Raw genomic sequence first — 14,937 nt, forward strand, 5'->3', positions numbered from 1 at the left:
TTATGTTTATCATATCTTATAGGTCTAGATGAGTGAGTATATCCCATGTTTGTCTTTCTCCTTCTGGGATATTTCACTCAGAATGATCTTTTCTAGATCCCACCATTTGCCTGCAAATTTCATGATTTCCTCCTTTTTGATTGCTGAGTAGTATTCCATTGTGTAAAAATACTACAATTTCTGTACCCATTCCTCCGTTGATGGACATTTGGGTTGTTTCCAGGTTCTGGCTATTACAAATAAAGCTGCTATAAACATGGTTGAGCAAGCATCCCTTTTGTGTACTTGAATGAATTTGGGTATATACCTAGCAGTGGTATAGCAGGGTCTTGAGGAAGCACTATTCCTAATTGTCTTAGAAAGTGCCAGATAGCTTTCCAGAGTGGTTGTAACAGTTTACATTCCCACCAGCAGTGGAGGAGGGTTCCCCTTTCTCCACAACCACTCCAGCATGTGTTATCGCTTGAGTTTTTCATGTTGGCCATTCTGATTGGTGTAAGGTGATATCTCAGGGTTGTTTTGATTTGCATTTCCCTGATGACTAATGAGGATGAGCATTTCTTTAAGTGTTTTTCTGCCATTCGATATTCCTCTGTCAAGAATTCTCTGTTTAGCTCTGTTCCCCATTTTTTAAGTGGATTACTTAGTTTGCTGCTTTTCAGCTTCTTTAGTTCTTTGTATATACTGGATATTAGTCCTCTGTCAGATACAGGGTTAGTGAAGATTCTTGTCCAATCTGTAGGCAGTCATTTTGTTTTAATGACGGTATCCTTTGCTTTACAGAAACTTTTCAGTTTCATGAGGTCCCATTTATTGATTTTTGCTCTTAGAGCCTGTGCTGTTGGTGTTCTGTTCAGGAAGTTGTCTCCTGTGCCAATGAGTTCTAGGCTGTTCCCCACTTTTTTTTTTCCAATTGATTTAGGGTATCTGGTTTTATGTTGAGGTCCTTGATCCACTTTAACCTTATTTTTCTGCAGGGTGATAAATATGGATCTATTTTCATTTTTCTGCATGTAGACATCCAGTTGGTCCAGCACCATTTGTTGAAGATGCTGTCTTTTTTCCATTGAATGGATTTGGCTTCTTTGTCAAATATCGAGTATTCATATGTATGTGGATTTATTTCTCGTTCTTCTATGTGGTTCCATTGATCCTCCTTTCTGTTTCTACGCCAATACCATGCAGTTTTTATTACTGTTGCCCTGTAGTACAGCTTGAGATCAGGGATGGAGATACCTCCAGATGATCTGTTGTTGTACAGGATCTTTTTGGAGATTCTGGGTTTTTCGTTTCTCCATATGAAGCTGAGAATCTTTTTTTCAAGGTCTGTAAAGAATTGAGTTGGTATTTTGATGGGAATTGCATTGAATCTCTAGACTGCTTTTGGCAGTATGGCCATTTTCACAATGTTAATCCTACCAATCCATGAGCACGGGAGATCTTTCCATCTTCTGATATCTTCTTCGATTTCTTTCTTCAGAGACTTCAAGTTTTTTCTCAAACAGGTCTTTCACTTGTTTGGTTACAGTCACACCAAGGTAATTTATGTTATTAGTGGCTATTATGAAGGGTGTTGTTTCCTTAATTTCTTCCTCAGCCTTTTTGTCTTTGGTATATAGGAGGGCTTCTGATTTTTTTGAGTTGATTTTGTATCCTGCCACTTTGCTGAAGGTGTTCATCAGCTGAAGGAGTTCTCTCGTTGAATTATTGGGGTCGCTCATGTATACTATCCTATCATCTGCAAATAGTGACACTTTGCCCTCTTCCTTTCTGATTTGTATCCCCTTGATCTCCTTTAGTTGTCTTATTGCTCTGGCTAGGATTTCAAGTACTATGTTGAAGAGATATGAGGACAATGGACAGCCTTGTCTTGTCCCTGACTTCAGTGGGATTGATTTAAGTTTCTCTCCATTGAGTTTGATGTTGACTAGAGGCTTGCTGTATATTGCCTTTACTATGTTTAGGTATGTGCCTTGTATCGCTTATCTCTCCAAGACTTTAAACATGAATGGGTGTTGGAGTTTTTCAAATGCTTTTTCGACATCAAAGGAGATTATTATGTGTTTTTTCTCCTTCAGTTTGTTTATGTAGTGGATTACATTGATGGATTTCCATATGTTGAACCACCCTTGCATTCCTGGGATGAAGCCTACTTGGTCATGGTGGATGATATCTTTGATATGTTCTTGGATTCGGTTTGCAAGTATTTTATTGAGTATTTTTGCGTCAATGTTCATTATAGAGATAGGCACGGAGTTCTCTTTTTTTGTTGGGTCTTTGTGTGGTTTAGGTATTAAGGTGACTGTGCCTTCATAGAATGAGTTTGGTAGTGTTCCTTCTGTTTCTATTTTGTGGAATAGCTTGAGGAGAATTGGAGTTAGCACTTCTTTGAAGGTCTTGTAGAATTCTGCACTGAAGCCGTCTGGTCCAGGGCTTTTTTTGGAGGGGAGACTGTTACTGACTGCTTCGATTTCCTTGGGAGATATAGGGCTATTCAGTCTTTCTACCTGACTTAGTTTTGGTAGATGGAATCTTTCAAGAAAATTATCCATTTCATTTAGATTTTCAAATTTTGTAGCATATAAGCTTTTGTAGTATGACCTAATAATTGTTTGGATTTCCTCAGTGTCTGTGGTTATGTCCCCATTTTCATTTCTGATTTTGCTGATCTGGATAGTTTCTCTCTGCTTTTTAGTTAGTTTGGCTAAGGGTTTGTCTATCTTGTTGATTTTCTCAAAGAACCAGCTTTTTGTTTCATTGATTCTTTGGATAGTTTTATTTGTTTCTAGTTGATTGATTTCAGCCCTTAGTTTGATTATTTCCAGCCTTCTGCTCCTCTTGGGTGTATCTGCTTCTTTTTTTTTTCGAGGGTTTTCAGTTGGGCCATTAATTTGTTTGTATGTGATGTTATGAATTTTTTCTTGCAGGCACTTAGTGCTATAAATTTTCCTCTGAGCACTGCTTTCAATGTGTCCCATAAATTTGGGTATGTTGTGCCTTCTTTTTCATTGAATTCTAGGAAGTCTTTAATTTCTTTCTTTATTTCTTCCTTAACCCAGCTATCATTGAGTAGTAAGTTGTTCAGTTTCCATGTGCGTGTCGGCTTTTTGTTGTTTCTCTTGTTGTTGATGTCTAGCTTTAGTCCATGGTGGTCAGATATTATACAAGGGATTTTTTCAATCCTTTTGTATCTGTTGAGGTTGTGACCCACTATATGGTCTATTTTGGAAAAGGTTCCATGCAGTGTTGAAAAGAAGGTGTACTCTTTTGAGTTTGGGTGAAACGATCTGTAGAAGTCTATTAGGTCCATTTGATTTAGGGATTCTGTGAGTGCTTTTATTTCCCTATTTGGTGTCTGTCTAGTTGATCTGTCCCTTGGTGAGAGTGGAGTGTTGCAGTCTCCCACTATTAAGGTATTAGGATCAATGTATGATTTAAGCTTTAATAATGTTTCATTTACGAATGTCGGTGCTCTTGTATTTGGGGCATAGATATTCAAGATTGTGATGTCCTCTTGGTGGATTTTTCCTTTGATGAGAATATAGTGGCCCTCCTTATCTTTTTTGATTAACTTGGGATGAAAGTCTATTTTATTAGATATTAGGATGGCTACTCCAGCTTGTTTTCTGGAACCATTTGCTTGAAAACAGTTTTCCAGCCCTTTACTCTGAGGTAGTGTTTGTCTTTGTTGCATAGGTGTGTTTCTTGGATGCAACAGAATGTTGGATCCTGTTTCCTTAACCATTCTGTTAGCCTGTGTCTTTTTGTTGGTGAGTTGAGTCCATTGATATTGATAGATAATAGTGACCAATGCATGTTAGTTCCTTTTGTAAAGTAGTCGGTGATCTAACCCTGTTTCATTGCTTGTTTTCTTTTCATTTTTTGTTGGGATATTATCTGTATGCCCTGTTTTCTTGGGTGAATTTGTTTTCATTGGATTGGAGTTTTCTTTCTAGTATCTTCTGTAGGGATGGTTTGCTGTGTAGATATTGTGTAAATTTAGTTTTGTCATGGACTATTTTGTTTTCTCCATCTATGTTGATTGAAAGCTTTGCAGGGTATAGTAGTCTGGGTTGACATTTGTGATCTCTTAGAGTCTCCATGATACTTGCCCAGGCCCTTCTGGCTTTCATAGTTTCTGATGAGAAGTCTGGTGTGATTCTGATAGGTCTACCTTCATATGTTACTTGGCCTTTTTCCCTTGCTGCTTTTAATATCTTTTCTTTGTTCTGTAGATTTAGTGTTTTGACTATGATGTGATGTGATGTGTTTCTTTTCTGGTCTAGTCTATTTGGAGTTCTGTAGGCCTCTTGTATATTTATAGACATCTCTTTCTTTAAGTTGGGAAAATTTTCGTCTATGATTTTCTTGAAAATATTTTCTGGACCTTGGAGTCTGGAGTCTTCTTTTTCATGAATTCCTATTATTCTTAGATTTTGTCTTTTCATAGCATCCTTGATTTCTTGGATATTTTGTGATTGGAACTTTTCTGATTTTACTTTTTCTTTGAGAGAAGTATCCATTTCTGCAAGTGTGTCTTCACCTCCAGAGATTCTCTCTTCCATCTCTTGTATTCTGTTGGTGATGCTTACTTTTGTGGTTCCTGATCTTTTCTCCAAGTTCTCCAGCTGAAGGGTTTTCTCATTTTGTGTTTTCTTTATTGATTCTAATTCTGTTTTCATGCCTTGCACCATTTCTTTCATGTGTTTGAATTTGGATTCCTGTCTCTCTACGATGGCCTCTATTTCTTTTTTCATTTCCTTCTTATATGCCACTAATTTTTCCTCTACTTGTGTATCTATTTGTTTGGCTATGTTTGCCTGTGTTTCTTTAAGGATATTGTCTATTTCTTCTTTCTTTGCCTCCAATTGACTGGCCATCTCTTTGAAAGACTTGTTCATTTCCTCCTTATGAGCCTCAAATAATTGGGCAAGCATGGCTTTAAAATCATTTTCCTGTGCTTCTGCCGAATTGGAGTATCCATCGATTTGGGGGTTTGCTGGTGAAGTCATGATGTCCTGATTTATGTTGGAAGTGTTCTTTGCCTACCCCTGGCCATTGGCTTATGTGAAACCTTCCCTGTTTGTTTTTGGATTCTGCAGATCAGACTGGTGCTGTCTCTCTCTGGTGTCTGGAGAGTTCTTCAGGAAGCTGAGCACTCTCAGCTTGTGCTGAGGACTAGCTGTACCTGTGGGAGGAAAGTACGCAGGCACAAACGGGGCAAATGCAAGCGTGTATGCACACGCGTGTGTGTGTCTGTGTGTGTAAGTGTGCGTGGAAGTGTTTCTCGAGGGACAGAGTGATGGCTAATGTTGAACCCTTGAGTGTGTGGGAGGGGCTCTGCACTGTATATGTTGCAGGTGCTAAAGATGATAGCGGCGCAATTTCTGGCTTTAACTGCCTTAACTCCTCAATCAGGCCCACAGGGCAGGAACTTCAATGTCCCTAGTGCCCCTCTGTTTCCCAAAGTGGGTATGTGGGTGGGAGGGGGGTTCGATGCCTGGCTTCTGATTTAGAAGGACGCAGGATCTGGGGAACTGCAGATTCTCAAGGGTGCACTCACTTACAGGCAGGTCTCTTGGCAGAGATCCTGGTATCCGGGGCTCTCTGCTCTCTGGTTTGGCCCTGCTTCTTTGATGTGCTCCGCCAGTTCTGTGCTGCTGTCACTGCCAGGTTCTGAGGTCTTGCTGCAGCTGGAGATTTCAGGGTGGTCACTTCAGCAGGGATGGGGTACCCAGGCTCTCTGTTCTCTGGTTTGGCCCTGGTTAGTCTTAAACTGGATGGCTGTGGCGCCCCTCCAGTTCAGTGCTGCTCAACCGCCAAGTCCCGCTGTAACTGGAGACTGGGTCGCTAGTCCCAATGCTTTCTGGGAAGTCCTGGGGTCTCTTCACTGTGCTCTCCAAGCTTGGGAGGCCCAGCGCCTGGTGTGTCCCGGTTGTATGATGTTTCTGCCTGGTTTTGGTGAGTATATAGTATATTCTCTGTCACTGTGGGATTGGGCGGGCAGCACTGTCAGTGATGGCGATCCTGCGGAGCTAGTATGGTGTCTAGCAGATTCGCGCCCTGGTAGGATGGTGCAGCCGCTGCATGAATCTGGGACTCTGGGACACCTCATTGACTTTTTTTAAAAAATCAGTATTACATAGTTTAACACTAGATCTTTGAGGCATCTGCCTTTGGGTTCCTGGTCATCCAGGAAGTTTCAGGCATGGGCACTCTCTTATGGCTTGGTCCTCAAGTTAGGCCAGTCATTGGTTACCCATAACCACAAACTCTGCCACCACTGCTGCAGCACATCTTACAGAGAATAGGTTGTGGCTAGAAGGTTTTGTGGCTGAGTTAGTGTCCCAGTCCCACAAGTGGGAACTTAACCTGTTTACCTGTTTATATTCAGGTTCTATATACTCTATTACTAGGAGGGTTTTTTAGGTTCACCCTAATAGGTTCCCAGAAGATCCCATTGCACCAGGATTCTATGTTACCACATAAATGCTCAGAGACTCCAGTTGTCTCTCATTATACTCTCTCCCTCTGCCTCTTTCTCACTTTCTGTTCCTATCCCCACCATGTGCCCCATTACCTGTCTACCCTCAATATTTATTTTATTTCCACTTTCCAAAGATATCCTTGCTATCCAACCTAGAACGCTTCCTTTTACTCAGCCTCTCTTATTGTGTGGATTGCAGTGTGATTATCCTACACTTGACAGCTAATATCTTCTTCTAAATACATATCATGTTTGTCTTTCTGTGTATGGGTTACCACATTCAGGATAATTTTTTTCCTAGTTTAATTCATTTGTGTGTGAATTTCATGGTCCTTATTTTATTCCACTAATTTATTTGTTCATTGTACATCACAATTGCAGGTCTACTACCTCTTCCCCATTCCAACCCTCCCATCCACTTTCACTATCCCCCTCCCCCTTCTTACTCAGAGAATGGAGTCTCCCTGCACAGCATACCAATCTGCATTGGCACTTCAAGTCTCATCAGGACTAAGTGCCTCCTCTTCCCTTGAGTCAAGACAAGGCCCTGCTGGGGGAAAAGGATTCAAAGGCAGGCAACAGAGCCCAAGTTAGAGATGCCCCACCTCTAGTTGCTAGAGAACCCACAGAAAGATCAAGCAGCACATCAACTTTATATATTTCATAACTCAGGAAGATTTTTTTTCAGTTCCATACATTTTCCTGCCTATTTCATGATCCTATTTTTTTTTCTAAAACCTGAGTAATACTCCATTTTTAAAATATACCACATTTTCTTTATCCGTTCTTCCATTGAGGAATATCTAGGATGTTTCCAGATTCTGGCTATTATGAATTAAAGCCATTATGAATATGGTTGAGCAAGTGTCCCTGTGGTAAGATGGAGTGTCTTTTGGCTATATGCCCAATAGTGGTATAGCTGTATCTTGAGGTCTCAATTACCAAAATTTCTAAGGAACCACCAAATTGATTTACATAGTGGTTTTAAAGTTTGCTTTCCCAACAAAAATGAATAGGTGTTTGCCTTTTTCTACATCCTTGCCTGTCACTTGTTTTGTTGATCTTGGCTGTTCTGACAGGTGCAAGATGGAATTTCAACTAGTTTTGATTGGCATTTCCCTGAAGGCTAAGGATGTTTCTTGTCCATTTAGATTTCTCTTCTGAGAATTCCCTGTTTATTTCTTTGCCCCATTTTTAATTGGATTGTTTAGTTACTGGTTGTCTAATTTATTGAGTTCTTTTTTAAAATTTGTATATTAGCCCTTCATTGCATGCACATTTGATGAAAATCTTTTGTAGGCTGCCATGTTTTCTAATTGATGGTGTCCTTTGCATTTCAGTATTCTAGGTACCATTTATTAATTGTTGATCTTAGTGCCTGCCTGATCAGTATTCTGTTTACGAAGTTGTCTCCTGTGTCAATGTGTTCAAGGCTGTACCCTATTTGGTCTTCTGTCAGTTTCAATGTGTCTGTTTATATGTTGAGATTTTGTTCCACTTGGACATAAGTTTGTGCAAATATTGATCTCTTTGAATTCTTCTACATACATACATATATATATATATATATATATATATATATATATATATCCAGTTAGATCAGCAAAATTTCTTGAAGATGCTTTCTTTTCTCATTGTTTCTTTCTAGCTTCATAATAAAAAAGCAACTGTCCTTAGGTGTGTGGATTTATGTGTGGATCGATGTTTTAATTTTATTTAATTGACATGTCTGTTTTTATGCAAATGCCATGAGATTTTTATGACTATGACTTTGTAGTGCAATTTGAAATCAGGGAGGGCAATAACTCCATAAATTCTAATATTGCTCAGGAATGCATTTAGCTATCCTGTTTTTTGTTTTGTTTTGTTTTGTTTTGTTTTGTTTTTTGCTTTTCCATATGAAATTAAGTATTGACCTTCCAAGTTTTGAAAAGAATTGTGTTGAAGTTTTGATAGGAACTATGTTGAATCTGTAGATTGCTTTTAGAAGGATGGCATTTTTACTATGTTAATCCTATCCATTCATGAGCATGAGAGATCTTTCTGTCTTCTGATATTTCTTTAAATTTCATTTGCTAAAGATAAAGAAAAGTTCTGTAACATTCTTGTCATAGAAGTATTTTGCTTGCTTAGTAAGAGTTACCCCAAGATATTTTATATTAATTGTGGCTATTGTGAACAACTGTGTTGTTTTCCTGATATATTCTTCAGCCTATTTTTCATTTCTTTATAGGAGAGCTACTGGTTTTTGTTTTGTTTGTTTTTAGGTAATTTTGTACCCAGCCATTTTGCAGAAGTTATTTATCAACTGTAGGAGTTCCCTGACAGAATTTTTGGAATCTCTCATATATATTATCATATCTTTTGCAATTATTGATATTTTGACTACTATTTTTCCAATTTGTATTTCTTTGATCTCTTGCAGTTTTCTTACTGTCCAAGCTAGAACTACAAGTACAATATTAAATAGATATGGACAGAGGAGACAAACTTGTCTTGTTCCTGATTTTAGAGGAATTGCTTTGAGTTTCTCACCATTTAATTTGCTGTTGGCTATAGGCTTGCTGTAAATTTCCCTAATTATGTTTATGTATACTCTGTGTAATTGTACTCTCCACAAGACTTTTATCATGAAGGGGCATTGGACTTTCTCAAAGCCTTTTTCAGCATATAATGATTTGATAATGTACTTTTTTCTTTCAATATATTTACATGGTAGATTGCACTGACAGATTTTATATTTTGTACCACCCCTGAATTTCTGGGATGAAGCCTACTTGAATATGGTGAATAATCTTTTTTGATGTGTTTGTAAAATTGATTTGAAATTATTTTATTGAGTATATTTTATGTATATTTATAAGGGAAGTTTTTTTTTTATAATCCTCTGTCTTTATGTAATCTTTATGTAATCTTCGTGTAATCTTTGTGGTTTGAATATCAGGGTGACTCTGGCCTCATAAAAGAATTTGGAAATATACATTTGTAATATTTTGGAATAATTTGAGAAGTGTTGGTATTGGCTCTTCTTTGAATGTCTAATAAAATTCTGCACTAAAACCATGTGAATGTGCAAGTCTCTGGGTTTTGAAATTTTTTTGTGTTTAAATGTTTGTAGTTTATCCTCAGTTAAAAACAAACTCATGAAGGGACACATCATCTTGGCCAGCTGAAAACCGACACATGAGAGAGCCAGTGATGTTTTGCTAGAATCTGTCCTGTGCAAGGGGCAGGGCATGTTCAGGCTGTAAAACAGCTTTGTGTGGGCTATGATAAACAGAAGCCCACAGACAGGGAGACATGCATTTGTATTGCTACTCATTGCTGGTCTTCATTTTTCTAAACTTTTCAAAGAGAAACACTGCAGAGCAGACAACTTCTTGTAGCAATCCATCTGAGTCTTGCAGATTTTGCTGACTCTGTTTTTTTTGGGAGTCTTGTTTTCTTTGCTGAATTGTGCCAATTCATGTTGTTGTTGGGTGTTGTCTATTGGATAGGAATGCTGGTATCTGGAAAGCATAGAGTGTATTTGCCCCAAGGAAATACTGCTAAAAAAGGTCCACAAAATCCTTTATTCTAATAACTTTCTTTCTCCCCTTCCTATGATCAGTGGGATAGAAGGTAGGTAGAAGAATTTAAAAACCTTAAATAAACTAGGGTTTTGGAAAATCAAAGGGTACAGATTTTAATGACTGCCTCTGTTACAGATTATAGATCTATTTAAATTTTGTGTGTGTGCGTGTGTGTGCATGTGTGTGTGTGTGTGTGTGTGTGTGTGTGTCTGATTGAGACGTAGCTTTGGTAAATGGCATCTATTGGGAAATCTATCCATTTCTTTTATTTTTTTCAATTTTATGGTATACAATTTTTTAAAGTATGATCTGATTATTTTATGGATTTCTTCAGTGTCTGTTATGTCTTTTCATTTTTGATTTTGTTAATTTGTATATTCTCCCTTTGTCTTTTAGTTAGTTTGGATAAGGGTTTGTCCATCTTCTTGATTTTTTTTCAAAGAGCCAGGTTCTTGTTACCTTGATTTTCTTAAAAATAATGTTCTCTTTTTCCTATTCCTTTGGGTATGCTTGCTTCTTTTGTTCTATACTTTTCAGATGAGCTGTTATTTTTTTTTTTACGTAGTCACTTGATGATATTAAGTTTCTTTTTTGTACTACTTTCATTGGGTCCTATAAGTAGGGTATGTCGTGCAGTCATTTTTATATTCTAGGAAATCTTTAATTTCTTTCTTTATTTCAATGTTGACCCAATATTCATTAAGAAGTGAGTGGTTCAGTTCCCATGAGTTTGTAGGCCTTTTGTTGTTTTCTTGTTGTTGAAATCTAGCTTTAATATGTGGTGACTAATTGGATACTGGAGGATATTTCAATTTTCCTTTATTCGTGGAAACTTCTTAAGCAAATGCATATGTGGTTAGTTTTGAATGAAGTTCCACAAGGTACTGAGAAGAAGGTATATTCTTTGGTGTTTGGGTGCAATGTTCTATGGAACTCCATTTGGTTTTTAATATATGTTAGCTCGAGTGTTGGTTGGTGAAGTTAGGGTGATAAAGTCTTCCACTACCAGTATGTAAGGATACATGTATGGTTTAAGGGTAAGTCATAATTTTGTTTTTGTTTTCAGATATGGGTATCCTTGCATTTGCAGCATAGATGTTCAGAACTGAGATACCTGCTTGCTGTATTTTTCCTTTGATGAATATGAAATGTATTTTCCAATTCCTTTTGGTTAATTTTGGTTTAAAGAGTATTGTGTTAGATATTAGTAAAGTTACACCAACTTAATTCTCAGGTCCACTTGGTTGGAAAATCTTTTTTCCAATCCCTTTTTGATATTGACGTGTGTTTCTTGTATGCACCAGAAGGATGGATCCTGTTTTCACATGCATTCTGATAGTCTGAAGTTTTTATTAGGGAATCGATGCCTTTTATATTGAGAGATATCTGTGACCAATGGTTGTTAATATCTGTAGTTTTGTTGTTGCTGGTAGTAGTTGAAGCGTGTGTGTGTGTGTGTGTGTGTACATGTGTTTGTGTGTTTTCCTTATTTACGTTTTGCTGGTGTGAGATTATTTATTTCCTGTCTTTTTGTATGTATAGTTAACCTCCTTTGTTTAGAGTTTTTCTTCTGACACTTTCTGTAGGGCTGAATTTGTAGATAGATGTTGTTCTAATTGTGGAAGATCTTATTTTCTCCATCTCTAGTGATTGAAAGTTTTGCTGGGTTTAGTAATCTTGGCCGGTATCTGTGGACTCTTTATTCTTTAGTACATCTTGCCCAAGGCTTTCTGCCTGTTACTGTTTCAGTTGAGAAGTTAGGTGTAATTTTCATAGGCCTGTCTCCAGATGTTAGTTTTTTTTTTCTCTTGCATGTTTTAATGTTCTTTCTACATTTTGATTATTAGGTTGTGAGGAGACTTTGCTTTCTGGTTCAATCTAATTGGTGATCTGTATATCTTCTTGTATATTTATATATTTCTTTTTTTAGTTATGAAAATTTTCTTCTATGATTTTGTTAAAATCATTTCGGTGCCAATGAGCTTCTATTCTCCTTTCTGTATTCCTATTATTCTTAGATATAGTCTTTGCATGATATCTAAGATTTTCTGGATTTTTTGTCATTGGAATTTTTTAGATTTAACATTTTCTTAGACCAACACATGTATTTGTTCCATAGTTTCTTCAGTGCCTTATAAGTACTGCCAATTGAACTCACCTGCTTTAGAAGTCCAAAAAGTACGTTTGATTCTCAAGACATATCTTTGGTTCTCTTATGTTTTTTTTTTCATGATCTACATATACATTGCTTTATTTTCATCTATCCATTTCAAACTGGTTAAACATGCATTCTCTTTTAGTAGTATCTTATTAATAGTTTAAACTGTGAGTATTCATATTTCTGGGAGATAAAAGCAGAGCTAGAGTGAATGCATAACTTTTTTAATGACTTCAGTGAGACCTTCAAATTTTTTAATTTTTTCTCTAACATTTTCATTTATTTAGTTGGTTGATTGGTTAATTTTTGTTTGTTCCTTAGTTTGTTTGTTTATTTGGTGGGGATGAGTAGGGACAAGGTCTTAACATACACCTCAGGTTGTCCTTGAACTCATTCCATAGCTTAGGCCTTCCTCCAACTCAATGAGATACATCTGCCTCTAACTCCTGAGTGCTAGGGATAAAGGCATGTGTCCAAATAACCTGCTTGCCCATGTTTTTTGTTTGTTTTGCTTTTTTGTAGTTAGTAATTGTTCATACAACTTCTCTGATGTGTACTCATTATGATTGATCTGTTGGTTTGTTTTTCTTTTTCTATGTCTATATGTCTGTTAAGAGGAACTTCCCTTGCAAAGCTCTATCCTATTCAAAGAGCATAGAAATGACAGGAGTGAACCACCTCTTCTATTTCATGTCATAGAATAAGTATGGAAATCACCTGAATCATTTAAACTTAGTTGTAAAAGATGTATATATTCACAATATTGTCTGAATTATGCTTTCTGTTGGACACATCTTTGGGATATTTTAGGATGTAATGACCTATAATGATGTGCACATAAACTTCACTCTGGAAGACTGGGCTTTGCTGAATCCTTTCAGAAGAGTGTCTATGTAAATATCATGCTAGAGACCTACAGGAACCTCACTGCTATAGGTAAGACTTAGATTTTCTTTTACTTTTTAAAAATGGGGAAAGGTTTTCTTGATTATCAATGCTCTTCTATAATTTTGATTGTGAAAAAAGCAGAATGTGGTAAATAAAACAGGCATAGTTCTAAGGATCACTGAGGATAGTAACTTAAATTTTATGTAATTATCAGTCGTGTTCATTTTCTGGTAATTTATTTTAGGTTACAAATGGAAAGACTAAGTTATTAAAGAACACTGTCAAAATTCTAAAATACATGGAAGGTGAGTTTCATGTGCAAGATGACATAAATGTGCTTATAAAGATATTTTAATGTGTTCTGGAAATTTTAAGGAAAAGCAACAGTGTAAAGGAGCACGGCTTTAAGTACATTGATGAGTAGTAAATATTTCATATACCTCAGGGTCAAGTAGCTGATTCATGTTTGCAAGGAACAAGACAAGGAATCAATGATTTAAGAGCTATCAACATTGTAATCATCACAACATAAGATCTACTCTGTAGAACTGCCAATTCATTTAGTTTGATGCTACTCAGATATTGCAGTAGACCTACACAAAAATTACATGTACAAAACCTTCTAGTGCTCAATTAGTTTATGCTGAGTCCCATGTTACTCATGTACTTGTAGTGGCTTATGAAAGTTTACTGAGATGGGCAGTTTATGAGATGCAAAAATGTTTTTGTGGAGAAACCTTAATCTTTATATTATATGTCTGTAATGAGTAATAAGTTAAACTGTATTAATCCAATGTGGATAGCACTTATTTGTTATTCTTGCTTTAATATGTATATCACAGGTCACATTAGATACAAGCAACATGAACATTAGGGATATGGAGAAAGGCAAGATTCCACTCTCTCTCCCAGAACAATTAGAAGATATGACATTGTCACCACTCTGAAAGATTTTGTAAATGTATAAAATTAATCGTGTTTCAGACTTTATTGGGAATACATTAACAAGCTCACACTGCAGTAAAACCCTGTTATTAAATTATGAAAATTCTTCCATTTGTGTTGTTCCAAATACAAATATAGTCTGAGTCGTATTATAGGAAAACATTATGAATGCAATCACTGTGGTAAAGCTGTGAGTTCTTCCAGTTCTCTTCAAAGATGTGAAAATACCTGCTTGGAAAATGGATGCTGTATATGTGAACCACATACCAAACGCTCTACTCTTCACAAATTTATTTTCAGACACACAAAAGACAACTAATAAGTAGGTACTTCATAAATGAAACAATGTAACAAAATCTTAAGGTCTGTTTCTTTTCTACAATTAGACAAAATTGTGAAATTACACAGTTAGACAGATTCATCAGTCTAAGCAATGTGGTAAAAGTTTACACATTCTATTTATCTTTCCAGGCACGAAATAATTCATTCTGGAAAGAAACCCTATGAATGTAGTCAATGTGGTAAAGCCTTCTTTAGTAATGGTAAACTTCAGAGTCATGAAATAATTCATTCTGGAGAGAAACCCTATGAATGCAGTCAATGTGGCAAAGCCTTGGCACATCACTCTTATCTTCAAAGACATGAAAGAGTTCATATGGGAGAGAGACCCTATGAATGTAAACAATGTGGTAAAGCATTCAGCATTAATAGTAATCTTCAATGTCATGAAAGAATTCATACTGGAGAGAAACCCTATGAATGTAGTCAGTGTGGTAAAGCCTTTGCATGTCACAGCTATCTCCAAATTCATGAGAGCATTCATACTGGAGAGAAACCCTATGAATGTAGTCGATATGGTAAAGCCTTTGCACATCATACAAGTCTTC

Source organism: Meriones unguiculatus, chromosome 5, assembly GCF_030254825.1.
Source record: "Meriones unguiculatus strain TT.TT164.6M chromosome 5, Bangor_MerUng_6.1, whole genome shotgun sequence".
Taxonomy (NCBI): Eukaryota; Metazoa; Chordata; class Mammalia; order Rodentia; family Muridae; genus Meriones; species Meriones unguiculatus.